The 26,401-nt window shown below is 35.7% G+C and overlaps 1 protein-coding gene and 1 long non-coding RNA gene across 3 annotated transcripts in view; one reads left to right on the forward strand and one right to left on the reverse strand.

Annotated features, from left to right (window-relative positions):
- FAM155A (family with sequence similarity 155 member A) overlaps positions 1-26,401 on the reverse strand; it is a 669,060-nt gene that overhangs the window by 379,074 nt on the left and 263,585 nt on the right. The gene's annotated exons all lie outside the window — the stretch shown is intronic.
- LOC116528905 lies at positions 82-9,370 on the forward strand. The gene is made up of 2 exons (XR_004259271.1): positions 82-134; positions 9,073-9,370. It is a non-coding gene; the product is annotated as an uncharacterized LOC116528905 (long non-coding RNA).

The raw sequence follows: 26,401 nt of genomic DNA on the forward strand, positions 1-26,401 counted from the left end.
GACTTTTACAAACATCAGTTGCAAGACAAGAAATAATATTGTTGCAGCATAATAAGAAATACATGTTTGGTTTCTGTCCCCAGTTCCTGACGCTTAGATCATTAACATCCTTGGAATTTCCCAAAATGACCCGGGTGAGACAAGTTATCTTTTTAAAATTCGTAATAACTCCTTTTTGGTCATATCTGAGTTTACGATAATGAGGTGACCCTTGGAGGCTAGGGACTTGTCACCAGAAAGATCAAGGTATGATTAGAGTAGTTGGACATTTTTGTCCCAACCCTGGACCTCTGGAAAGAGAAAAAGGGCTGGAGATTGACTTGATCACCAATATCCAGTGATTTAATCAGTCATGACTAGGAAATGAAACCTCCACAAAAACCCTAAATAATGGGGTTTGGAGAGCTTTGGGCTTGGTGTACATAGGGAGGAGCTCAGAGAGTGATACTCCTGGGTACAGCATGGATGCTCCACCCTCCTTCCGTATACCTTGCCTCTTTCGTATGGTTTTTCCTAAGTTATGTCTTTTATAATAATCTAGTCATAGTAAGTAAAGCATTTCCCCGAGTTCTTTGAGCCATTATGGAAATTTATTGAACTAAAGAAGGGGTTCCGGCTAGTCAGTTAGAAGTTACAGGTGACAACTTGAGACTTGTGACTGGTATCTGAAATGGGGACAGTATTGTAGGAATTTGCCATTAATGTGTGTGGATCTGTCAATTCCCGGTAGCTACTATTAGAATGGAACTGAATTGTAGGACACCCAGTTGGTTGGTAAAGAGAATTGGAGAGTTGCTTGGTGTGCAAAGAACTTACACACTTGGTGTCTATATGAGTATAAGACGTATTATGTATCAGTAGAAGAGTAGTTTTTTTCTTTAATTGCCTTTTTAAAATCCAAGTCATTCATTTGTAGAAATCATATTGTGAAACTTGTGTACCACATTGCAAAGAATTCTTAATGCTTCTAAGGTACCTTAACACGTCAACTATCAATATAAGTGGGTTTTTCATATTAATATCCTAAAATGACACACAAAATCTATAATTCACATTAGCATAATTTATAAATAATTGGTATGTCTTGCACAAATACATTCATATTAACATCCTAAAATGATACTACTAAAATTGCATTTATGGGAAATAATTCTCCAGAGCCTCTTGCCTTTCTGCATATCTTGTGGGGAGGCACTGACTCTTGTTCTGGTCTTTTTTCAAGGACCTTCTGATAATGAACAACCCTGGAAGGCAGAGAAAGTGTGTTTCCATGGAACAAACAAAGGGCAGGTGCATACCTAATGCCCATTATAAATGATTTGTTTTCCCAAATCTCAAGCTGCCTCTCTTGTAATGCAATGTGCTGGGTGGGCAGGGGTCACTTGGTTCTGTTGATGTTACCCCTGTGGGAACTGGGGCTCAACAAACGGTCACACAAATGATGTCAGTCTGCAAGTAGGGTGAAATCTGAGGCCTGTCATTTTTTTTTTACAGATATATGATTTATTATATCTACTGTAAGTAAATTAATTAGCAAATAAACTCTTCATTTATGGGAGACAAATGGCACTTTTGAAGTTCTAAGAACATGGTAATTTATAAAATGGCACATCTATGTCTGAAAACCAAATTCATCATTCATTTTTATGTTAATTTATCTCTTTTTAAAAATAATTCATACAAGAGACACTTTTCTTTCAAAATATATGTCAAATCATGTCACTCCCTTCTTCAAAACATGCCAGTGACTTCCCCTTCTCGTTCAGGGTAAAATCCAAAGTGCTACCGACAGCCTAAAGGACTGTTCCAGACCCCATCTCCTGGTGCTTCTCTGAAATTATCATGTGCCACGCTTCCCAGTCTCCAACCTGCAACCACACGGGACTCCTTGCTAGCTCTTCTTCAGACACACCATACACACTTTCTTCTGAGGGCCTTTGTGTCTGCTTCCTCTCCCTGAAACAACCTCCCATTTATCTTCCCTTTGTTGCTCTAGACCTGATGACTACAATAGCCGAGAGCCCACAGAAGTAGTATTGGAACAGAAATTCTTTCTACGGTAGGAAGTACACAAAATTGTTTTAACATTTTCCTAACATGCTTCTGCTCTTATTTATATATTTTTTATCTTGTACATTTTGGTGTAGATCTCTCTTATAATGTGGCTTTCCTTATAATTCTTATCTTGCTAAGGCAAAAATCAGCACTAAAAAACCACCAGCTTAGGGAATAAAAACACCCATAGTACTTGAAACATAATTGATGATTGGGGCAAATACCTACTGCACTAAATACACTTCTCCTCTTTTTACCAATGTCATTAGCTAAAAGACTGCAATTCTGCCTCATTCTTGCATCCAGATAGGGAAATGCAGCTCATTTCTAAGAAGTGAGTTACAGCAGAACTTGTAGGTGATATCCGGCAGTGCTACTCAGAGAAGGTTTGCTACTCTTTCCTTGAATATGACTGAGCTGTGTCCCCACCCAAATCTTATCTTGAATTGTAGCTCCCATAATTCCCACGTCATGGGAGGGACCCCATGGGAGGTAATTGAATCAAGGGGTCAGGTCTTTCCCATGTTGTTATCATGATAGTGAATAAGCCTCATGAGATCTGATGGTTTTATAAAGGGGAGTTCCCCTGCACATGCCCTCTTGCCTGCAGCCATGTAAAATGTGACTTTGCTCCTCACTCACCTTCCACCATGTTTGTGAGTCTTCCCAAGCCATGTGGAACTGTGAGTCAATTAAACCTCTTTCTTGTGTAAATTACCCAGTCTTGGGTAAGTCTTTATCAGCAATGTGAGAACAGACTAATACATTCCCCCATCTCTTTTTCTTTCAACGATAAGATGATCTGGGGCACAGTTAGGACAGTAGACCAAAAAGACAGAAAACAATAAAGCTAGAAAGTATTCAGGTCCCTAATATAAGAGCTCTGTCTACTACTACAAGTAAGTGACATGAAAATATATGACATGCCTACTTCTGCAAATACATGACATGAAAGAGACAAATTTATATCCTGCTTCAGCCAGTACTGTTTTGGAGTTTCTGTTTTATGCATCAGAATATAATCTTGAATGAAAAACTATTCAAAGAGATTTGAGTAGGCTAATGTCATAGCCCCATCATTCTGTTACACCATCCTATATCATTTTTATTCTATCATTTATCACCATCTGACAAGGATGCCTTTATTATTAATTGTTGTTTATTGCCTATTTCTTCTCTCCAAACCCCAACTAGACTACACGTTTCAGGAGAACAGAAGTTCTTTCTTGATGACTGGTATATTCTTAGTACCTGCAAAAACAGGCACTCAATAAATGTTAAATATGTGAAAGATGAATTGGTCATTGAATCTTTACAAGTGATCGTTTGCTATGAATATATAAATGAGGACTCTTATTTGGAAGTAAGACCATTTTTTCTGCATTAAAAGCACTTACTGGAGATCATGTATCGCTTTTTCACATTAAGTGAGGCTCACAGACAAAATTGAGTGACTTGTTGGTAGCAGATCAAAGTCTTAGAATCATAAAAGTCTCAAGGGTCCTATTATTCTACAAACCTTTGGTTGATTCCACAGCTTGAAATTCCTAAAGGACACACTGATTTCTCAATCTGTATATCAATGAACAGCCATGTTTTTTAAGCAAAGATGTTATCTTTAATTAAAAATGGAAACTTGCACTCCATATCAATCAGAGATTTGGAAGGGGATGTGTATATAATCTAGGGTAGGCACCTGAGAAGTTTTTGACAGCTTAAAGATAGTAAAGTGACCAATAATTATTCTTACACTTAAAATACCTTTCACTTATGCTTTACGACTGCTATCCTTAGCCAACAAAACTTATGTATGCAAGCCATAAAATATTTCTTGAGGCTCAGAAAGTGAGTCTCTTTTTTCTGTATGAGGAGCAAGGGCATAATCAAGACCTAAGAGCACAAGGCCCACTGTGGAATTCCATTTTGCACTAACAACGGAAAATTACGATAATACAGACTTAGATAATATGGGTCATTTGGAAATAGAGTCTTAAAACTATGGTGAATTTTTCACATTATCAAAACTGGTAGAGTTCAAGGGAAAAAAGAACATAATCTTAGACAAAGGGACTTCAAGGCCATTTGGTAGAATCCACTCAATTTGCATGTAAAAAGATTTAGGTGCAAAGCTATTGAGTGAGTAACCCAAAGTCAATCAGGTCAAGGAGGAACCAGAACCCAAGCCCATTCCAGGAAGGCTCTTGTCTCTCCAGGGCACCATCCCATGAGCCCCATTCTATAATTTAAGTTTAGCACAGAGTCCCTGACCTGGTTCTTCTATACATCCTGAAGAGCGAAAATTACCACAAAATACTAAGGCTGGGAGCACACTGCCTGGGAAATAGTAAGCCAAGAAGGCTCCATATAAACAACTTGCCCTCATCACCCATGCTATGCCATTCCCTCCTGGATGTGGCCCATTTCCTCCACTCCCTTTGCATTCTTCGGGATCCCTTCTTGCCTATTTTTTCATTTGGTTAAAGATGGACACTTGGCTGTCACTTTCAGCCATCAGTCTGTAGTGGGAGAGGGTGTGTGAAAAAATCAGGTTTTGTAATATTAACAAAATCATAGCATTTAAAGTGATTTTATTTTTCATCTGTAGCATTAAGCCTTGGAGTCTGGGTTTCAGTTTGAGATTGACATAGAACACGGTCTTGGCATAAAACAAAGTATATAGATGTGTGTTTGGGAAAAGGTGTGTGTGTGTGCGTGTGTGTGTATGTGTATGTGTATATGTGTGTTTGTGTGTATATGTGTGTGTGTATGTGTGTGGGTTTGTATGTGTATGCATGTATGTCTGTGTATGTGTGTGGAGTATGTATGGTGGATATATGTACATGTGTAGGTGTATGAATATGTATGTGTGTCTGTGTATGTGTGTGTGAGAATGCATGTGTGTGAATGCATGTATGTGCAGATGTGTGTATCTTTTTATAGTTTTAATACATTTTGTGTCTCAGTCCTGATCAAGAGCAGAAGGATAAATAAAACAGTGACAGGATCAAACCTCACTATGTTCTCTGTCCTTCTCGAGTTGGAAAAGGAACTTTACCATCCTCTTTAGCTTTACCATTTCATGATGAAAGAAAATCTCTCTGACAGGTCCTATCATTGCAGACAATGTTTGGCTCTTGTTATAGAGAATAACCATTGAATTGCTAATTTATACATGTTTGCTAAATTCTTTCCTTCCTGGCTTTAAAATTCCTAATAATGAAACAATTGTTACCTGAAAAAAAGAGAAAGTATTTTTTCTTGGTTTTTTTTTTTTTTTTTTCTATTCGCTTAAGAAATCTTTGCTTGGACTAAGTTTATAGCCTACTACCTAGCAGGAACTCTAAAGGGTGAGGATGAGAAACCAAAGATAAATAAATCATGCTATCTTCTCAACAAGCAGTTCATTCTGTAGAGAAAACAAACTTCAGAAAATAGGACGACGCATAGAGTCTTGCACGTGGGTCACATACATATGGGCCAGGGAAGGAAATCATTTTCTAGGTGACTCAGGGAAGGCTTCATGATCTGGATTTTATGACATAGGGTAGAATAAGCCAGACAAAGAATTGGAGAGGCCATTCTAGGAAGAAAGAAAAACTGACACAATAAAGGCAGGTGTGAAGTGGCATGCCGTGTATTAAAAATGAGAAACGACAAGGAGTTTGGAAAAACAAAAGTGTGGAAAATAAATATTTTCTAGTCTCAATGTAAGATTGACTTACCAATTGTTTGTACTCTGTCAAAACCTTCTGTGAACAAGCCTCATGAGAGTGAGAAAATAGGAGCCCACATTACAAGGGTGGGGGTTAAATAAACTCAGGGTCAAATCTCTCAAACAAATTAGAGAATAGGCACATTTTTATAACAAAAATAGGCAAATTTTTGTAACAAGAATGTTATGTTTACAACAAACATAACCTTTGTTTCTTTTTTATAAAAGAAACCGGGAGTAAGCAAACCAGGCTGCCATGGAAACCTTGGCTCCACAAAGATATTCTGGAGTCCAGGTTAGTTCCATCTTCTACCTTTGACATCATCCAGTGTCAGAGGCAGAAGATGGAACTAACCTGGACTTCAAAGTTTCATCATTCTTATGTACACATTTCAAGGTGATTCACCATCAAGTCTGAGCTCCAACTTTAAGATCTGGGGAAAGGTGAAAATCAAGGCAAGCAATTTCAAGCAATGTATGTGCAAAGTTCACATATCTGCCTGTTCATCTCAAGTTGGCTAAACCTGGTCATGTGGCCACACCTAGCAGCAAGGAGGGGCTGATGTATGTTCTCGGAGGCCAGCATGCAAAAGCAGGAAGAAAGGAACATGGGTTTGGGAGAGAAAGCTAGATGTCTGCAATACCCTAAATTATCAAAGTCAGTAGCAAACCCCAAAACTAGATAATCTGTGATCCAGGAAAGGTATGTTTATAATTCTTTTGCAAAGGAATCTACATATGAGTCCTGGCTGAATGTATTAGCTCTGTGATTTAAAGAATGGTCCTAAGTGTTCCTATCTCTACTGGGAAGATCTCCTTATTAGCTGATTTGGAAGATCTCTTTTTTGTCACATTTTCTCTCCCTCAAGCTTTTCCATGACCTGTATGTTGTAAAGACCACCCCCCTTCTTAAAACTCTTCCACCCAAACCCATGAGCTTCTTGAATGCTGCTTCATTCCAGATCTCTTCAAGTTCCATTTTCACCTCCTGTGTACTTTCTGCTTCTGCCTCTTCCTTCATCACATGAGTGGGCTCCCATCTTTGCCCAAATTCTTAGAGACACTCACCCTTTCATTAGTACCCTCCATCCTTCCATCATCAAAATCAAGTAGCACTTCTAATATTTTTCCTTTAGATAGAAATTTGCAGCCTAAAACCCTTTGAGACTCCATTCATCTAAAAGTATCTCTTGTGGGGTCTCACCAAGACCTGAAATTGTACAGGTCTAAAAATTGATGGGTGCTACCCTTTCCTAATTCTTGCCTCCTCCTTTTACTCATTGGGTATTCAGTCTCCAGCTGCTGGAACTTAACATTTGAATCCCTGATACTCTTCACTTACTTGCTCCTGTCATCCCATTTGTCGACATGTTATTCCGCTTCTTCCTTACAAATAAGTCCTAAATCCATCAACTTTGATTTTTCTGGTGGTTTTTACCCTAGCACAGTACCCTGTTCTCCCTCATGTACAATTTTTCTAACTGGTTTGACATTAGTCATGCCTTGAATTAAATTCGCTAATTTTGGACTAGTCATTTTTATTCCTGTCAATTTCCAACTCATTCAACATTCTAATAGAGTAATTTTTCATTCTTTCCTGTGATGTTTTCATTGGCCTAGGATGCTTTCCTCTTTTATACTGACTTGAATGAGACGTATGTTTTGAAGTCTGTCTCGAAACTTCTTTTCATGTCCTCTTCCACAACCACCTCAGCCCAGGTAATCATTCTGGCATTGAATTCATACTTATTCTGTATTGCTTTGATGCTTTCCATAAATGAAAATCTTATGTATTACCCATCAACTAGATTATATCACTGTGACATGAATCATATTTATTTTTACCTGTGTTCCACAGTACACATTAAAATGAGTTATCATTAATATATACATAATAACTACTACTAGTCATCTAAGTAGCACCTGAATATTAGAAGACAGAACCACTTGTATGAATATGTAGAACTATACTGTCTGTTGACAATCACAGATTCTTAACTGATTTGTATTTCATTTCTTAAATATGCTGCTATGTTTATACCCTTTAGAGCCCCAAGACAAAAATAATTATCTTGGATTTTGCGCTTCTCCCAACTTCCATGTATATGCCAGCAGCAAGTCCAGCTATATCTACCATATTCCTTCTCGACTACTCTTACTCTGCTCCAAGCTATCATTGCACCTTACCTGAATTACCATAAACCCTAATTTTTCTCCAGCTTCTGTGCTAACACCCCATAATCCCCTTTCTATTTCAATATTCTTTTTTCTTTTTTTTTTTTTTTTTTGAGATGCAAGTCTCACTTTGCTGCCCAGGCTGGAGGACAGTGGTGTGATCTCAGTTTACTGCAACCTCCGCCTCCCGGGTTCACGTGATTATCCTGCCTCAGCCTCTGGAGTACCTGGGATTACAGGTGCATGCCACCATGCCTAGTTCATTCTGTGGTTTTAGTACAGACACAGTTTCACCATGCTGGCCAGGCTGGTCTTGAACTCCTGACCTCAGGTGATCTGCCTGTCTTGGCCTCCCAAAGTGCTGGGATTACAGGCATAAGCCAGCACACCTGGCTACAAAATTCACTTTCATAATGAATATCCATTCGGTTCTTCTTGAGTGTACTGTCTCCATCTTTATGTGGTCATTGCAGACAGAGCAATGAGAAAAGCAAAGTCTCTGCTGTGAGAATCCAGGCCACCCTCTCCCATTGGCCACGTGGCCACCTGCGTCTCTTTCCTGCCCTCCTTTCACCTCATGGTCTGACGCCTTTCTTTTCAAACACCAAACTCCAGTGAGGTCTTCCTTTTGCTCCCTAATACTTTGACCTATCTCCCGTCCTAGGGCTTTAGCATCTGTCATTTTCATGCCTGGAAAGCTCTGCCTGAATTGTGTGCATGGCCCTGTCCTCTTCATCATTCATGTGCTAGGCCCAGTGGTACCTCTCCCACAGTCCAGCTCCAGCTGATCATTCCAAAGTAACACTTCCCCACTGCACATGCATGACATCATCACCCACTTTAATTTTCTTCATTGTCCTCTTCACATTCTCAAATTACATTATTTTTGGTATGTCTGATTTTTTTAGTCTCTCCTGAAGACTATCAGTTTTATGAAGGAAGGAACGTTTTCTTTCTTGTGAGTTTATTTCTTTGGCCTGGCCCAGAGAAGGCAATTATTTGCCTAATTGATAAAATTAATCCTATATTCTTTCAGGTTTTGAGGAACAAGCTTAAAATACTGGAGAATCATGTTTAATACACAGTTTGCTTTTCTCTTTCTAAATTATAACTGAACATTTTAACAACAGTGGGAAAGAAAGCCAAGTTTTGACCAGCAAGGAGTAGAGGCTTGGTGATGATTCAAGAGTCAAAGAGAAAGAGCTGAGAAACAAAGAGAGTCACCTTAACAATGGGAGAAACACTGCCCTTTTCGGTGCCAATCTGAATGGGAGCCAAGAAAGGCTTTAAATGAGTCGGAGACCAGAGAAAAATAGTCAAAATATGGTAAACCCAGATAAGAGCAAAGTAAAAGGCTCTGGCTGTGAAAACCAAGACTAGAAAGTGATTTTTTCCAATAAAAAATTTAAAAATAGAGTTACTTCTCCTGTTTTGTTGGCATTGTTTGTTCCTTGGACTCATTTTGATTATGCTACCTCAAACTGGCCACTGTTTCAAGGCAGTGTTTGTCAAAGGCTGGACAATTACTATGTTATTGTCTCTTCTTGGTATTGCATGAATGTCACCATGTGACATGTTTTCATAGAAACAATAAAGTAACACCATTAACAGCCAGAAAAGGGGAAACAGAATCAACAAAGGAAAGCTCTGTAACTTGGTACGCCATCACTCTGTATCTGATTCATAACTTTGAGCTTTCTACTTAGCATTTATCTTAATTATTACATATGTCTTGAAAGTAAAATAGTATAAAAATAGTGTTTATCTGTTCTGTCTAGAGGGAAGAAATCACAGCTTCTCAAATAAACTTCCAAAATCAACAGTCTTGCTAATTTAATTAAAATCCAATGCATAAAACCTTGTATAGTACAAGAAAATTGTGTAAAGAGAGAAGGATCCAAATTATGAACAAAGTAAACATCAATCTAGTTCTGATTGGAACCAAGCTTTAATAAAACAAAATGAGTGTATATTCCAATACACGTCTGGACGATGGATGTATCCCTGCAAGCAGGTCCTTAAGCCCTGTACAGCTTATAAGCAGACTGTATCTATTACAACCAGCAAATTACATCTATTTTTCTTCATAAGCAAATTGTATCTATTTTTCTGTTCTGACACCAAATCAGACCCTCATCGATTCACATACAGTTCATTAAAACAGTCTCACGGGCCGGGCGCGGTGGCTCAAGCCTGTAATCCCAGCACTGTGGGAGGCCGAGGCGGGTGGATCACGAGGTCAAGAGATCGAGACCATCCTGGTCAACATGGTGAAACCCCGTCTCTACTAAAACTACAAAAAATTAGCTGGGCATGGTGGCGCGTGCCTGTAATCCCAGCTATTCAGGAGGCCGAGGCAGGAGAATTGCCTGAACCCGGGAGGCGGAGGTTGCGGTGAGCCGAGATCGCGCCATTGCACTCCAGACTGGGTAACAAGAGCGAAACTCCGTCTCAAAAAAAACAAAACAAAACAAAACAAAACAAACAAAAAAAAAACAGTCTCCCATTTTTGGTGACTGTTCTCACCTATAGTCCTATACAAATCCATAATAATAATTTTTCTAATTCCTAGCAATTTTAGCCTATTGTGATGATTCCCACAAAAGACCCCTTTGGACATTTACTTCTCATGTGACTCATTTACTACAGAATTATAGGTTTTTTTCTAGGAATTCTACGTTTCATTCTGCATTGTTGCTGATCTATTCAATGCTGTAGGTTGCTTAGCCAAAAGCCCTGGATATGGAATACATGATCTACATTACATATAAAATTTTAAAAATAATGAGAAAGATAATTTTGTTGACTCATGGTACCTAAAATTACCATAAATGACATAAATCCTTTAAAATACATTCATTTTTCAAAGTTCTTAATGACTTTGAATCAGACATTAAGACTTGGAATATCATTGAATAGACATAAAGATGTGGGGTACAAGCCTGGATAAGACATGGGCTCTGCTTTGTCCACAGCCTAACACTACTATAGAAACACACAAATACCACAAAGAATAACAAACATGACAGTGATGCCGTAAATACGGGTGCCCCTGCATTTTCAGAGAGACAGGAAGGGACTCACAGGCAGACAACACTTGCATCTGGTCCCAAAGGCTGAGAACATTCCAGGTCCAAAAGACAACCCTTGCCAAACTATCCAGGAACAACAGAGAATCACGAAATGTCAAAAATCAAGCACAGTGCAGTGCCAGTTGAATTTGGAGCAGAAAGCATGACTGGTTACTGGGTTAGAATTTAAAGAAGATTGTTTCAACTTCAACAGATGGTTACAAATTGTTTCTTTTCTCAAATTTTAATGTAAGGAAAAATTCAAAGTAAGTTTGAAATTATATACATGAAACATTTCTTGTACATTTAAGCAAATGCATATACTTGAAATGTGGAGTTCATATTTAAGAGCAAAGAATTCTAAGAATGATACTTTCATTACAACTCCCTTAAATAAAAATAATGTATAATTCAGACAGTTGGAAACTTTCACGTATAATCAATGTGTAGCCTAAAATGAGTCTACAGTGCACATCCATGTGCTGCTCCATACACTGCTTTCTCACCTGGGTTTTGCTGTTGAGAAACCCAAAGCTATTTTGACCCCTGATTCCTTGTATATCACTTTTCCCCACCTCTCTGGAAGCTTTTAGAATCATCCTTTCATCATGAATGGATTGAAATATCTCAGTAATCCATCTAGGAGTAGGGATAGTTTCATCATTTCCAGGAACATTTCTTGAAATATTCCATTACAATTTCCTTCCTCTTTTCACTGTCTCTTTTAGTAAGTCAGAAGTAAATATTCTGAATTTGATAGATAACACATATAAATATATAACATTATACTATTTATAAAACAAAGTATGTTCATAAAAATAGATAATTTACAAATTTTAAGATTTACAATGCATATGTATTTTTCCAAGAATGAGTTTAATGATACACTTCTCAGCTTCAGGATCTAAATAAATGTCCAAATAATTTTATCAACATTTTTACATTGTCAAAGGAGTTAAACTTTTTTTCTAGGATGTTTTCGTTCGGATCACTTATAATTATGGAGTATACTTTGGCAAAACATGCATGACCTCTGTTTTCATATTTTAAATATTTTCTGTCTTTTGGATGTTTGGCCAATGATAAAATATAACGAGTGATCCATCAGAACGATACTGTTAAAATGGGTATTGTGATTTTAAGACCAGTTTCAAGATACGCACCTTTAGAAATAAACAAATTGTTTGAGCTATCAGTGTAACTAATATTAAAAATACACTGCAAGCACATATGACTATCAGCATTCTCTTACCTAAAGAGACCCAGGATTCTTTACCTGGTATCAGTAGACAGACATTTTTGGAAGTGCTTAAACTCCAGGAACTATTACACAGAGTTTGCATGTATACGTTTTACAGGGGTGCAAATTTTCAAAGCAATATGTGTCCCTAAGAGTTACTACCTAGCAAAATACCCTGTAAGCTTTCTTTCACCACCACCCCCCACCCCGGAATGAATGCAGCTTTTTCCCTGCCCCTGTCTGTTTTTCTCTTAATTTTCTCCTCTGACTTCCACATAAAGAGACAGGTTTTCTACACCCCTATTGTAAGGACAAAAAAAATTATCTTAAATTCCCTTTGTCTTTCATAAGGGAGTATATAGCAATGAGGCCCAACTGCCATCCAGAACATTAAGTTAAATTCTGAAGGGTCTCTGGTACCTGAACATATAGAATCTATAGTTTTAGTTTCCAGAAAATTGCTTTAAAGTGTGCTATAACCTATGGACTTTCAAGAAATAGTCTCCCTCTCCTGTTTGTGAAACAAATGTGTTTTCTGAAACAAATGACACATAGAAAAAGGAAGTTATTCAAATAATCACCTATGAATGTAATATTAATATGTACCTGATACACATGAAAATTAGACACATATCAGTTATTTAAGAGATTTAACAGAAACTGTGATTTGGAAAGTTTGATAGTCTAAAGCTACCAGTAATAAGCAAGGTACTTGCAGGGTGGAATTACTGAAAGTATTTTAATGCATGCCTGTTTAAGAAAATGAGTTTTTTATCCAGTCTATCATTGATGGGCATTTGGGTTGGTTCCAAGTCTTTGCTATTGTAAACAGTGCCACAATAAACATATGTGTGCATGTGTCTTTATAACTGAAGGTTTTCTAATCCTTGATTGGGGAGGGATAAACTTAGGAGAAATACCTAATGTAGATGAAAACGGGATGGATGCAGCAAACCACCATGGCATGTGAATACCTATGTAACAAACCTGCACAATCTGCACGTGTACCCCAGAACTTAAAGTATAATAAAAACATTAAAAAACAGAAAAAAAAAAGAAAATGAGCATTTTTTCTACTCAGTTTTGGACTTGAAAAACCAATATTTTTCTGTATTCCTTCATCAATTTACACCTGTAGTTTAACATCATAAGCCTCAAGGAGGCAGTGATTAATACGTTTAAGATGGACAACAACTAGAAGAGGCTTTTAAATGATTGATTCTTGTGGGAATGTCAAGTATCAGATTATTCTCATCCCTTATTGCTGCATTAAATAATGTTAAAATACACTTAAATGTTGACTAAACAGCCCTCGTGCTTTTTATTTTTTGTATTTTTCACTTGTGATATATGAAGCAGTTCACCTCTGACAGCAAGTAGATCTCACTATCATTTCTGTAGCCACTTACTTGGGAGGTCTCTGTGCCTTGCCTCACTCCATGTGAAGCTCACAGGGTGGGCGGCTGTATCTGATTGCACTTTATTTTATAGGATAAAATAATCCAATATGGTCCTTTGGAATATTTTACAGGCTGCTTCTTCCACTGCATGGTATTGCCATTATTATTATTACTGTTACCATCACTATTTCTTCATATTAGGCTATCACTTTTTTTTTCTTTTGACAGAACCAAGGCTGGAGTGCAGTGGTGGGATCTCAGCTCTCTGCAACCTCTGCCTCCTGGGTTCAAGTGGCTCTCCTGCCTCAGTCTCCCAAGTAGCTGGCACTACAGGTGCCTGTCACTACACCCAGCTAATTTTTGTATTTTCAGTACAGACAGGGTTTCACCATATTGGCCAGGTGAGTCTTGAACTCCTGACCTTGTGGTTCACCCACCTTGGTCTCCCAAAGTACTGGGATTACAGGTGTGAGCCACCACGTCCAGCCGGGCTACCACTTCTTAATTGCCTGTTATAGGTGCTGGCTTCTAAAAGGTCCAGAAAGATAAAATTATTGGCTGTAGACACACAGATAAAATGAGATACAACTGCAATTCTAACTTATTCTGATTTTGTAATAGAAACTTGCTTAGTATATTAAGACATTAATCTCCTTTGAACAAAAGAAATATGTTTCATCTATTTTTGAATCCAACCCATTTTTTCCCAAAATATATTCCTAATAATCAGTTGTTTAAATAAATTAATCTTTTCTTTTTTTACCTAAAAATAGATTCAAATAAATTTGAAAAATTTCTAGACCAAACTTTTAACCAAACAAACAAACCAAATCAAGGTTAGGATAGCAAAAATTGAGTAAAAAAAAAAAAATCAGTAAACCCAAGTGCTTTCAGAAGGAAAAAATAATTCCAACATATCTTGGAAGAAATACGAGGTTTCACCCTTAGACAAGGCCAATAATTTTGTTTATGGAACCAACAAATTATTGTCAGTTTTCTGAAGGTTTCATAGAGGCAAAGGACAAGACTTCTGTGTTTTTTTTTTCTTAAGGAAAAAATATGAAATATTGGACAAAATTCCAGAGATGATGTTTTAGCCCAGTATCAATTCATTTCAGCAGCGCCTTCTGGATGGCGGCTCCACTATGGGAAATTACCAGCCATTTATCATCACCTACTTCCTGCTTGCTGGGGCCTCATAACCCAGCTGACAGCCTCTGCCATCTGTTCTTGGATAATAGTCAAGGACAATAAATACCTTCAGAACAACAAAACATCACTCTCTGTGTTTATTTTTTCTGCCATTACTACATACCAACCTCATAAACATACTCTATGGTATTTCATTAATTTAATCACTCATTTCACAAAATCCTTTCTACTGGGGAAAGTCAGTTCTCTGAAATATCAAGCAAAGTATGTATTTAATTACTTTTGACCATATGTTTAACATTGGAACATTTGCTTATGATAGAGGTAGGATTCAAAATTAGTATTCTGCACCATCTAATGTGAAAAGTTAAGATCTGGAAGAATGCCTGTCACCTCTGCAGGTGACAAAAATGAAGACAAGCGATAGCACTGACTTTACATATATTGAACATAGAAGGCTGTGTGTGAAAGAAAAAAAAGGGAAAGAAAGTGAATTCATGGCCCAGGCACTTGATAGAATTGTGGCAATCTTGGAAAAGTGTTATCTATAGGGAAAGCTGGTTTGAATTTGCAGCTTCTTCACATATCACTGCTGACTCTGAATCCCACTTTTCTCATTTACAAAGTGGGGAGTATCATCTTATCAACTTCACAAGATGGTTATTAAAAGAGCAAGACACTATAAAATACAGTCTTACTCTCCTTTACTAATGAAGATCCTGGCAGTAATGCGACTTGAAGACATATGAGCCTATAGTTTGCATGTCATGGCCCCGTGATTCCCTGGGACTCCAAACACTGAATTAAATAGCTCCAGTATGCTGTGAGAATACCATTCTGTTATGAGTCCATTTCAGATTTTTAATGGTTATTTAAATAAATCATAGTTTTTACCTGTTTATGGGAAGTATGTTACTCAATTTGTATTTCAGAAATATATTTTTAAAAAGTAATCATTCAGAGATCCCTTGCCTATATGTAAAGCTCTCCTATAGAGATTGGTTTTTTGCTAGGAATTAGTCTATAAACTCTATGAGAGCAGATAGAATAGACAAATGTAAGGAATACTGTCCAAAGGGCTGCCAGGTCTCCAGAATGCCATAAGATGTTGTATCGTATTATTCTCAACATTCTGTGTCAGTTACCTGTGGGCTCTAAGATTCATGAACAGAGAAGAAAAAAGGGATGAGCATTAAAGACAAAAAGTGAAGATGTCAAAGTAGTTGACAGTAGAGAAACAGTAAGTTCTAAGGAATATATTAGAAATAGGCTCACCATGATTCATCTATTATGCTAGCAAGCTTAGATAGAGCCATGCATTAGTAGATAGATTAATCTTATGAATCTCTTTATTTGAAAAACAAAAATATTACAATGCCACTCAGTTTTGGATCTTTGCTTAGGAGTATCTGATTCTTGCTCTTGGATATGAATGGCATCACTACTTAGAACTGTGCCTTGCATGTCACACAGCTCCAGGATAAATGAGGATAATGAAAGTTCTTGAACATCAGCGTTTCTGACATTCAAGAGAGTAGGCATAGGGCAGTCACAAAGGGAACACAGACATCTCATGAAGCTTAAAAACTTTCTACATATGAATTACAGAGACTGAGGTGCTTTTCCCAACCACACATGGATTCCTTAAATGCAAAGACCTAAAAAACTAGGCACTTCAAAAATCATATACGGTTTCTTTGGAAGATCAATTTATCAATGTACAAATACACTTACTGCTAAGCTATATCTTTAAGGGTATACTTTCCCTGTTTCAACTGTGTCTTGATTTTTAACCCACTTCTCTGTAAAGAAAATACAATTCCAAGTATAAATGTCATTTTAGGAATAATTGTGGATGAAATTACAATCCAATTTGTTGTAGCCTGCAGAGGGAGAATAAGAAGAAAAGCAAGAGTAAGAATGGATTTTTAAAAAAGTAGTCTTATAAGCAGATCTCAGAAAATGCTGTTTGCATTTGACATGAGGAGAAAGGGATTACCAGGTTATTTAAACAAGTAAATAACATGGCAGTCTGAGATACAGGATTCTTCACAACTTTGTCCAGGGGTGAACAATGAGAGGCAAGTGATCTGAATCATCACTTGATGAACATCATTATTTTTTTATTAGCATTACTTGCTGTCCTTAATTCTGTTTTCAGCTGGGCTAGGGATGAGCAAAACTGAACAGGTGCACAGCTCTCTCACACGGGTGCATCCCTGCTAGACTGCAAACCACACGTGGAGATGCAGTGTCTAACCCCTCTCCTCTGTATGTCCAGGTCCTAGCACAATAAAACGTACTGAACAAATGTATGCATGGAATAATAAATGACTGAACTGGCTTATAAATATTGTCTTTCTTACTTTACCAAGAGGCTTTATTATCAGAGTCCTGTTTAATGAAGCTACCATTGTCCATCTATCAAGGACTGTTCTCACAACTTTTGCATGAAGTGGGTACATTCCTAAATATCTTCCTCTACTCTTTCATGTCTTTCATGGTGACACCACCCAAGAATTTCCAAAAGTGGACTATCCATGGGAGGCCCCTATTGCCATACACACATTTCAGCTGAGAATGAAAGAACAAAGAGCCTTAACGGCAATTCGTTTATCAAATAAGTTAGTGGCCCATACTGCTTTAGGCAATATTGAATCCCTGTCTTGATGCCTTGTGATGCAGAATCGAACAGGGGTATGTTGGAGAGTCTGGACACACTAAGCTGAGAAATGAGACTTTGACAACTTGGATATCTAGAGGTCCTAAAGGAAGCCCTGGGAAACCAGAATGACCTAAGCATGCCTGGGTATAACATGGAACCCCCAAATAACTGGGTACACAGAAAACACCTGCAATTAAGAGGGTTTGGGCATATATGGAAGACAGAATGAAGTCATCAAAGAACCACATTGGCCATTTCATTGTTTTGATGAAGGCCGTTTAGTATTCGTAAATCTGCTACCTGTCAGTGGAAAAGGAAACATGGTGTAAGTAAATTTTACTTGAGTAATTTTCTGCATGTGGTCTTTTAAATCTACATCTGCATAATTTTGACTGTGCAGAAAATATAATATCCTTTTAATTTGCATTTTTTCTAAATAGGGCATACATATGTGGCATCATATCAGTGGCATTCTGCATGGGGATAAAACTGAATCAATCATGTTTTCACTGAATGGGGGGAAAAAAAGAAAGCCAAATCCTTATGCATCAAGAGCATGCGAACCTCCACAAATGGCAATGCCACAATTTGATGTCATTTTAAGAAATAGTTTAAGATTTAAAAATGCTAAAATGATTAACTTCATCAAAGGTTAAGACACATTTCTGCCTAAAATAACTTAATTGCGATCCATTTTAACTGAAAATTTGCCCAAAATATTCAGGACAACGAAAAGCAAACATTACTGCCAAGATATTTTAGAACAGAATTTTTGTTTATGGTTTTCCTTATTTTTGAGGGATGACATATACAATGAATTCTCAAGAAGAATAAAATATCAATTTACAAATTATCCAAATTATTGTTTATCCTGGGCCTTTTCTTCTCCTGTCTTTTAACATTTTTATGAATACTGGCTCACTAGAAGTGCTTAGAAAAATCAAGAAGATAAATTTGAATGAACTATCTTCATCACCATTAAAGTCTTGGATGTTCTTAGGGTCACAAGTGAAGCCAAAAGCAAATCCCAGTGTCTAAATTTTGGTAGATTTTTACTAAATGGCAATGAAAATCTTTCTACTAGGATAAATTTGTGTATAAAAATAATTACTGAAACATCATGATTTTACAAGTGCATTGAATCAACAGCAAATTTAAGCTTTGGGAATTTTAAAACTTTATTTTAGGAATTTTTGAAATATTCAAATAGTTATCTGCGACTTGAGGGTAAATAATCTATCCAAGATTTTTTTTTCTATGCATTTACAAATAGCTGGTATTTGCAACAAAATATTGATTTTATTAGACCACACCTGTTTAGTTTTCATAAAACAATATAAATTTATCTGAATTATGAGTAATTAGATGGCAATTGTGATACAAAACATGAAAGTATAATATTTAAAAGTATAAAATACATGTATAACTGAATATTGATTAAAGTAGTAAGTTATCTAGGAAACTTGTATCTTCTTTGTTTGCCTGAATTTTGGACATTCCCTTGAGGTAGGGTGGGGCATATATGCCATGATTAGGCTTCAAAGATTTGCTAATAACATACCGGGCAGGATAACCAAACAGACTATACAGCTAGATTAGCCAGCTGACATCTCAGCTGAAAGAAGGTACTGGGAGCTGCTAGGCACTTCAACCCCTTCTATTGCTGAATAGATTAATATTTCTTGCATTTTTACTTGAATGGAATTAAATTTTCTTTGTATACCTGTTCTTGGTTGGCAGGAAAGACACTAGAGATACAGAAAGACTGTGATTATAATAGTCACGAGTACTGTTTTGACAAATATCCTTATCATTAAGAGTACCACCATCATAAAGTTAGAAAATGTTTAATCTTTATTTGGCATGTAAAGATAAATGAAAGGACTTAAAAAATTTTAAATTAGTAACAAATCAATGAAAATTATAATAGTCAACATCTGGCTTGCAAAATATGAATTTTATTTCTATAAGTTGTTTTACTAGGAAACAGAAGTAAGTTCGATAACCTCTAAATTTCAATACATGTTAGAGTCACTTAGAAGAAAATGCAATTTATGACCTTCAGGATGATTTTTGTATTGTGAGATATTTTATTGCCTGAGTATCCTGTGCTCACCAACTTTGTCCATTGGTGGAAAGAAAATAGTTCGAATTTTGGACTAAATGTATACTAAATAAACCAACTCCATTTCTAAGAAAAACCAAAAAGTCTTCCTATTTACACTGTACAGTATAACAATATTTTGTATAATTGGCAAAATCAAGAAACATTTAGAACAGAAAATAGTTTGCTATTTAAAACGGAGTTATTTTTTAAGCCCTTTCTTTAAATGTTTATACCTCTATCATGTGTGAATTTCTCTAAGCTGACTTTCCTTGCAGTAAGTGGGTATCACTTTACATTGCCTTATGAGGAAGAAGTTGAGTCTGTGTGTGTCATTTGCAGTGGTAACTTAAAGGAAGCCAAACGCCTTTCTGATGTACCGTTTTGATGACTCTCACTCATTATCCCCTACTCTCCACACTTCCCTCTGAGATATGCCTTTATCTTATAGAAACCCGAAATCCTCCATACATTAACTGCAGTTGATGGATTAATCATAGAAGTCACAGGATGTGTGGGGCTATTTGTAAGCATTCTATTATAAACTCTAGCATAGAGTTTACAAAGACTGTTATAAAACTTACTGACAGAAAGAACACATAAATGTAAATTGAGAAGCAGTAATGAGAAAAGACACCAACCAGTGACCTGAATGCCTAATGGAAGTAATAAAGATGAAAATAACAGTAAGAATTTCCATTAGGATAACTCAATAGTTTTTTGATGCCCAGCAATAAAAAGAAACAGTCAAACGAGTATAAAATGGAAATGAGTATAAGATCAAATATGAACGGAAATATCCCAGAGACCTCCTCCCTTCCACAGCTTTAAATACAGCGACATATGAGTAACAGTCTTCATTTGAGTGGCCAAGTTTAGTACTTATTCCACCACATAATAGGCTTCGATCATTCAGCATTATTTGAGACTTCTTCAGAGACTAACTGAAATATTTCAGTATATCCAAACCTATCTTTTAGATAAAATGAGTTATACAAATGTAAAATTCGATTAAAAGATTTTTACTTACTTTTAATTGACATATGTCAATTAAATGCCAGATGCAACATAAGGAGTAATTCAGAGCCATTTTCTTTAATTTTTATTACGGGGTTGACTTTGCCTCCAACTGAGTGATGGTAACTGGATTTAGGTCTGTTTGAATTTATAGCCCTTCCCACTACTTTCATAAAAAGAAGAAAGCCATTTAAATTTTCTTTGCTTTGTTTTAGAATTGCTTCACACTGAGAGAAACCAAGTATGAAAGAAACTTTGTGATTGATTCTCAGTGTTTACGTTTCAAATGTGAAGATATAATCAAATTAAAATATTTAGTAAAATAATTTCTAAAAATTAAACATTGTCTGAACATTTTCCCTCAACAGTCAACTTATTCAAGGAAGGATTCTTATTTCTTATAATACTGAAGATGGATGGAGACTGTCTGGTCCTTGGGACATTCAGGTAAATAACTGACAATGTTTGCCCTCCAATTTCAAATATTTACCTAACAACATGAAAATATTTTACTCAGATGACACTTTCTAGTTATTTTACTCAGTGTTTCTTAGAAATTTGCCATGCTATGATCTCATTTTTATTTGGCAAAGAAAACACACATGTGTGTGTACATGTGTAAATAATATTTTTTTAAATGCCAAGGTATATTTTATATTTTTAAGCTTTTAATCTGTATGTAGCTAAAAATATTCTTAATCACTTGCTAGACTCTCTTAAACAACTTAAATTACTTTTAATCTACTTCAAAATATATTTGCTATGATGACTAAGAGAATATTGGTGAAACTAGTTAAACTATAAATATTTAGAAAATCTCATTAATCTGTGGAAAACTACTTAATTTACTGACCAATTCAAAATTGCACACATCTGTAGATTACTCTAGCAATAGGAATAATTCACTTAAAAATACATTAAACTATTTTTCCAACTATTTTTATTGTATAAGATAGTTTCATTAAAACTGTGGTCTGTTTTTTGACATTATTTACACCATTGCTATGAAAAAAAATTACTTAATTCTAAGAAGGGAAATACTGAGAAAAAATTAGCATGTCATATAAAATTAATAAGTTCTACTAGCAGAATAAGAAATAGATAACTTTATTTATTTCATGGCAAAATAACAGGATGCCTTGATTCAGCTTAACCTAGGCTCATCTTGATGTATATGAAATTGAAACTGTATAGACATTTTTTGGTTGTTATCATCAGCTTCTAAAATTCAGCTATTATCAATGCCCAAATAGATAATACACACATTTTAGAAAAAGATTCTTTGCACGACTTTTATCAGCATTTGTAGTTACCGAAAAATTCTTTAAAAATAAATATACATAGAAATAAAATCTTCTCTGGATGCAAATCATCTGTCCTTTCTGCCATCTATACATATTATTTACTTATTTTTCCTCAATTCAAAAGTTTTCATCAATGTCTTAGCATTTGGGTAGCAGTCTAAAGAAACATAAGCAAGTTGCATCTTTTATAAATATGTAAAAATAATTTTGAGTTAACACTGTTGATCTCTTTAGCAAAGGTCATTTTTAAATATATTGACTCTAATTGTATTAGAGGGTAATTTTGAGAATTAAGGTGGTCCTGTATCTCCTTCATGAAGTACATATTGTGTTCATTTTTAAATTAATAAAACAATAGATTTCAAATTAAAAAAAACATTTTCAATACACTTAGAACCATAAATTTAATCTAGGAATTTAAACCTTAAGAACATTTAATGCTGTATGTTACTCTAAAACATCTTCACATTTTATGCATATAAGTCAATGTCTATGACTAAAATTATTTACCTGATGGAAATAATATTAATATATTTATCAAATATTTGTCCATGGTTTTATTATTTTATGGCTATTTTACACCCTAGAATTTTATCATAATTCTTGAGAAAGAGTGTGCATTGACAAATGTTGATAGAGTTAAATTTAACATGGTACTAGGTCATTGTCCTCTAGTCACTGTAACTTCCCAAAAGAAATAAGCAAGTTTTTAATAAATTCAATTAGCAGATTATACCTCTAAATGAACAGTTATAAACAGGCAGGATTTTAAAACTGTGAGAGACCTAGGTTTATCCCCCAAAATTAGGCAAATGATGTGTTTGGGACACGTACATCATTTGCTTGACATCATACACATGATACCATGAAGCCTTGAGTGATAATAAAACAACTATTTAATGCTATCACTGCATATCTAGAAAAAAATCAATTATGATCAATAATCACCTCAGGACTGCTTCTGGTATGTTTCCACCAGGAAAAAGAAAAAAAAAAACAAACCAGAAATGAGAACCATGTTTTTTTAGAGAGTGTCTTGGGTCAGGTACCATAGAAGGTGTTTTCAAATATATTTAATCTTTATAACAATATTTAGGGGAGTGCATGGCAGGAAACAGAAACTCTAGAATACTGAGCTTTAGGCCCTCAGATGACATATTTACAGCTAAATAAAACTTCCTTTATCTAAAATATGACATTATCTCAGCCATCTATATAATGATCTATATTCATTCATCTCCTTTTCTTCACATCCAAACTCCCCAAAACTGAGACTCAAACAAGCCCTTCTCTCCACTATCCAATTCATGGAAATTGAGCAGAAAACAGGCTGTAGCCTACATAACCTCCAAATTCCAGGTCTCACTGTCGTTCACAGCGTACAGCATGACAGCAACAGTGCACAATCTTACTACGTCAATTCCCCCATTAACACTCTCTCCTTTATTGTGTGGAAAATTAGGCACTCAACAAACATGAATTAATTTAGGAGTAATAAACAAATATTTTACACCAATTTGAACACTGAACTACAGTCAATCACTTCCCACCACCAATACCAGCAATCTCTCCCTATCTCTCTCCTTCCCTCTTTTCTTCTCTCCTTTATCTCTCTCCCTCAATCCTCTGTGTCCCTGCATGCAGGTTTGCGGGCATGTATGTATTTTTTCTGCTAAAGTAATCAGTGTAACATATTATCAAGGCATTGCACATTTACTGCCCTTCAAAGAATCCTAAAAAATAAAATATTCCACCCAATAGTGATGAATTTATGAAAGCAGGGTATGATAAAAATAGTGATGTCCAAAGCAATTTTATATATTCACCTAAGTTTGTGTTTAAAGCATAAAATCTCTTACAATAATATTTGAGTGACCCAAAATCAACTGTGACAATTTTCTTTATAAGTGGGAAAATTAAAGTAAATTAATACTGTTTTTCCTTTTAGAAGGATATGTTGAAATGGTACTGTCCGGTTGACAACTCTGTTAAGCCCCACATTCGCAATGTACCCATGTAACAAATCTATACATGTATTTCTGGATCAAAAATTAAAAATTAAAAAGAACTGAAATGGAAAATAGAAAGCTTTGGCAAAATATTTGTGTGCACTGAATTTGCTTGTACACTCTCAGGTTCATAGTTTATCTTTTATGATTATATAAATTCAAATTTTAAATGTCCCAATGATTAATTTAGCATGTTACCATTTTAGCATGCATACAGATGCAGACATAGTTAGAAAGTGTTTAAGGAACATGAGAAAACAAGACAGAAACCAGGGTCCCTGAAGGGTTTTAATGTCACAGAAGGGAAAACAGTTTTCAGTCTCTTTATATCAGTGCTTTCAACCTATTCATTTTGAAATTGTCAAACCATCCATAATCACGGAAAAGTTTATCTTCTAATTAACTGGGGTATATCTAATCTAGCACATAATGAGAACATTATTCTAATTATAAGAAACATAATTATTTTACATAACAATTTATAAGAACAGTTTCAGGGCATCTCCTCTCTTGTCCATAAACTTTAGTGTATTAAAATTGTTAAAAGAAGGTGTCTCATATTTTCTACTGATGGCACTAAAAAAGCTGTGGTATAGACTGCTGAGGAGCATTTTTCTAATATTGCTTGAATACTTACGTTTTTCATGACCCACCATCTACACATGCTTGATTTCATAACAAGCCAAAATAGTACTAAATAATTGCAGTTCCATAGCTGATTTCATTTTTATATAAGCAAAGAATGAGCTTATTTCTAATGCATGCTTTCTAATTGCCATATTTTCCAGATAATCACTTCTTAAGAAGATAAATGCAAAACTTTTATTAACATGCCCTGCTTGATACAGCTGTCACATGTATCATCTGGGACCGTAAGTGATGTAAAAGAAAAAACTCAGAACAATTCCAAATAACTGCAAAATCAAGGCTACAATAATGCAGCCTATTTTAACAGAAAGAGTTGAAAGTTCCTGCTCTGTAGATGATCATGTGATCTGTCACCATTTTCTGAAATTCCTCCCTTATTGGCATTGTGTGGCATCTGACTTTTCTGCTTAGGTTTTGAATATTGCTTGGGCTCCAGCTGACATTTTTAGCCCCTGGTCTCTGACATGCCAAACAAAAAGAGTAATATTAAAGGTGGTGGAGTGGAAACGGCCAAAATCCAGCTGTGTATGTGCAAAGGGAGGGTATCAGTCTTTGAGGGCAATAGAGAGAAAATTATCTTCAGTAGAGGAGGAATGATCTGTGGCAGAACGCACCTCAATGAATACAAGGTAATGGGTGTCTTGCAATACTAAGGTCTCTGTCCATCTCAGGAGGCTAACCATCATGTGCTAAAGCTTCCAAAGAAACTCAACTGCCTCCTCCAGAGAAAAGGCAATTTTCATTCCTGTTCATTTCTATTTTGTTCCATGTTGACAATATGGTCAATGTTACACTTATTTAGAGAAAGATATCATACCTGTTCTTTTAGGAAACTGAACTTTTTGAAATCATTGCAAGCTGCTGAAAAATACAATGATGATTGGATCTTCTAAGTATGCAACTCTGTTTTCCCAACTCCAGTTTTGCATTTGCTTCAGATATTTTGATATATTCAAATTAAGATAGACCTTAAATGATATTTTGCATAAATAGAGGGTGTTATATTTCATATATGCCCTCTGAAAATATCAGCAGTGCTTTTGAAGATAAGGTGAACAAGCAGATTTTTTTAGTCAATCCTTGAAGAAGTCCATGTTATCAAGGACACTAGCAATAAGTGGCATGTCTATTACCTTAATGCTTTATGACTTCTACAACTAATACACATATACACACACATGTATGCTTGCACACATACAAACATGGCCCTCCTACACAGGTACAGGAGGTCAATTAAGGAAATGGTGATTCAAAGTATGCTTATTGTACAAGATTTAGAGAATGTCTACAGAAGTTTCTCCTATGTAGTATTCCATCTCCCACATAATTACTTTGAGGCCTCTCATTTTATATAATGAGAGTGAAAATGCATGAATTTTTGTGTGTGCATTAAGGTCTAGCCAAGACTATCAATCTAATATATAGCAAATTTTTTTCTTCTCAGGGCTTTTGTTCTTATAAATAATAGAGGTAACATAAAGGGTATTTAATTGTGTAAATGACGTGCTTCTAGCAAAACACTATAAAAGCTTACAAAAGAAAACTAGTCAATATTAGGTGGTACAATACAATTGTAAACAACAGTAGAAACTTTATTCTGAGACCAAATCTATGAATATCTAACTTTTTAAAAATGAAAATCACTTTTGCTACTAACTGTAAAAATACATGATTATTTTAAAAATCAATCAATAGAGAATAAAAGAAAAAGTAAAATTTATCCACAATAGTACGTAGAAAAATATGTCAGTTTCTCTTCATCTGGTAGTAAATTACTACTTAAATCAAATTCTCATCTGTGTTAAGAGGCTGTAGAAAACTAACTTCTTCAGGAAATATAGATAAGAAA

The sequence above is a fragment of the Sapajus apella genome, unplaced genomic scaffold (assembly GCF_009761245.1).
Source record: "Sapajus apella isolate SASKATOON/1434 unplaced genomic scaffold, GSC_monkey_1.0 scaffold60, whole genome shotgun sequence".
In the NCBI taxonomy this organism is placed as follows: Eukaryota; Metazoa; Chordata; class Mammalia; order Primates; family Cebidae; genus Sapajus; species Sapajus apella.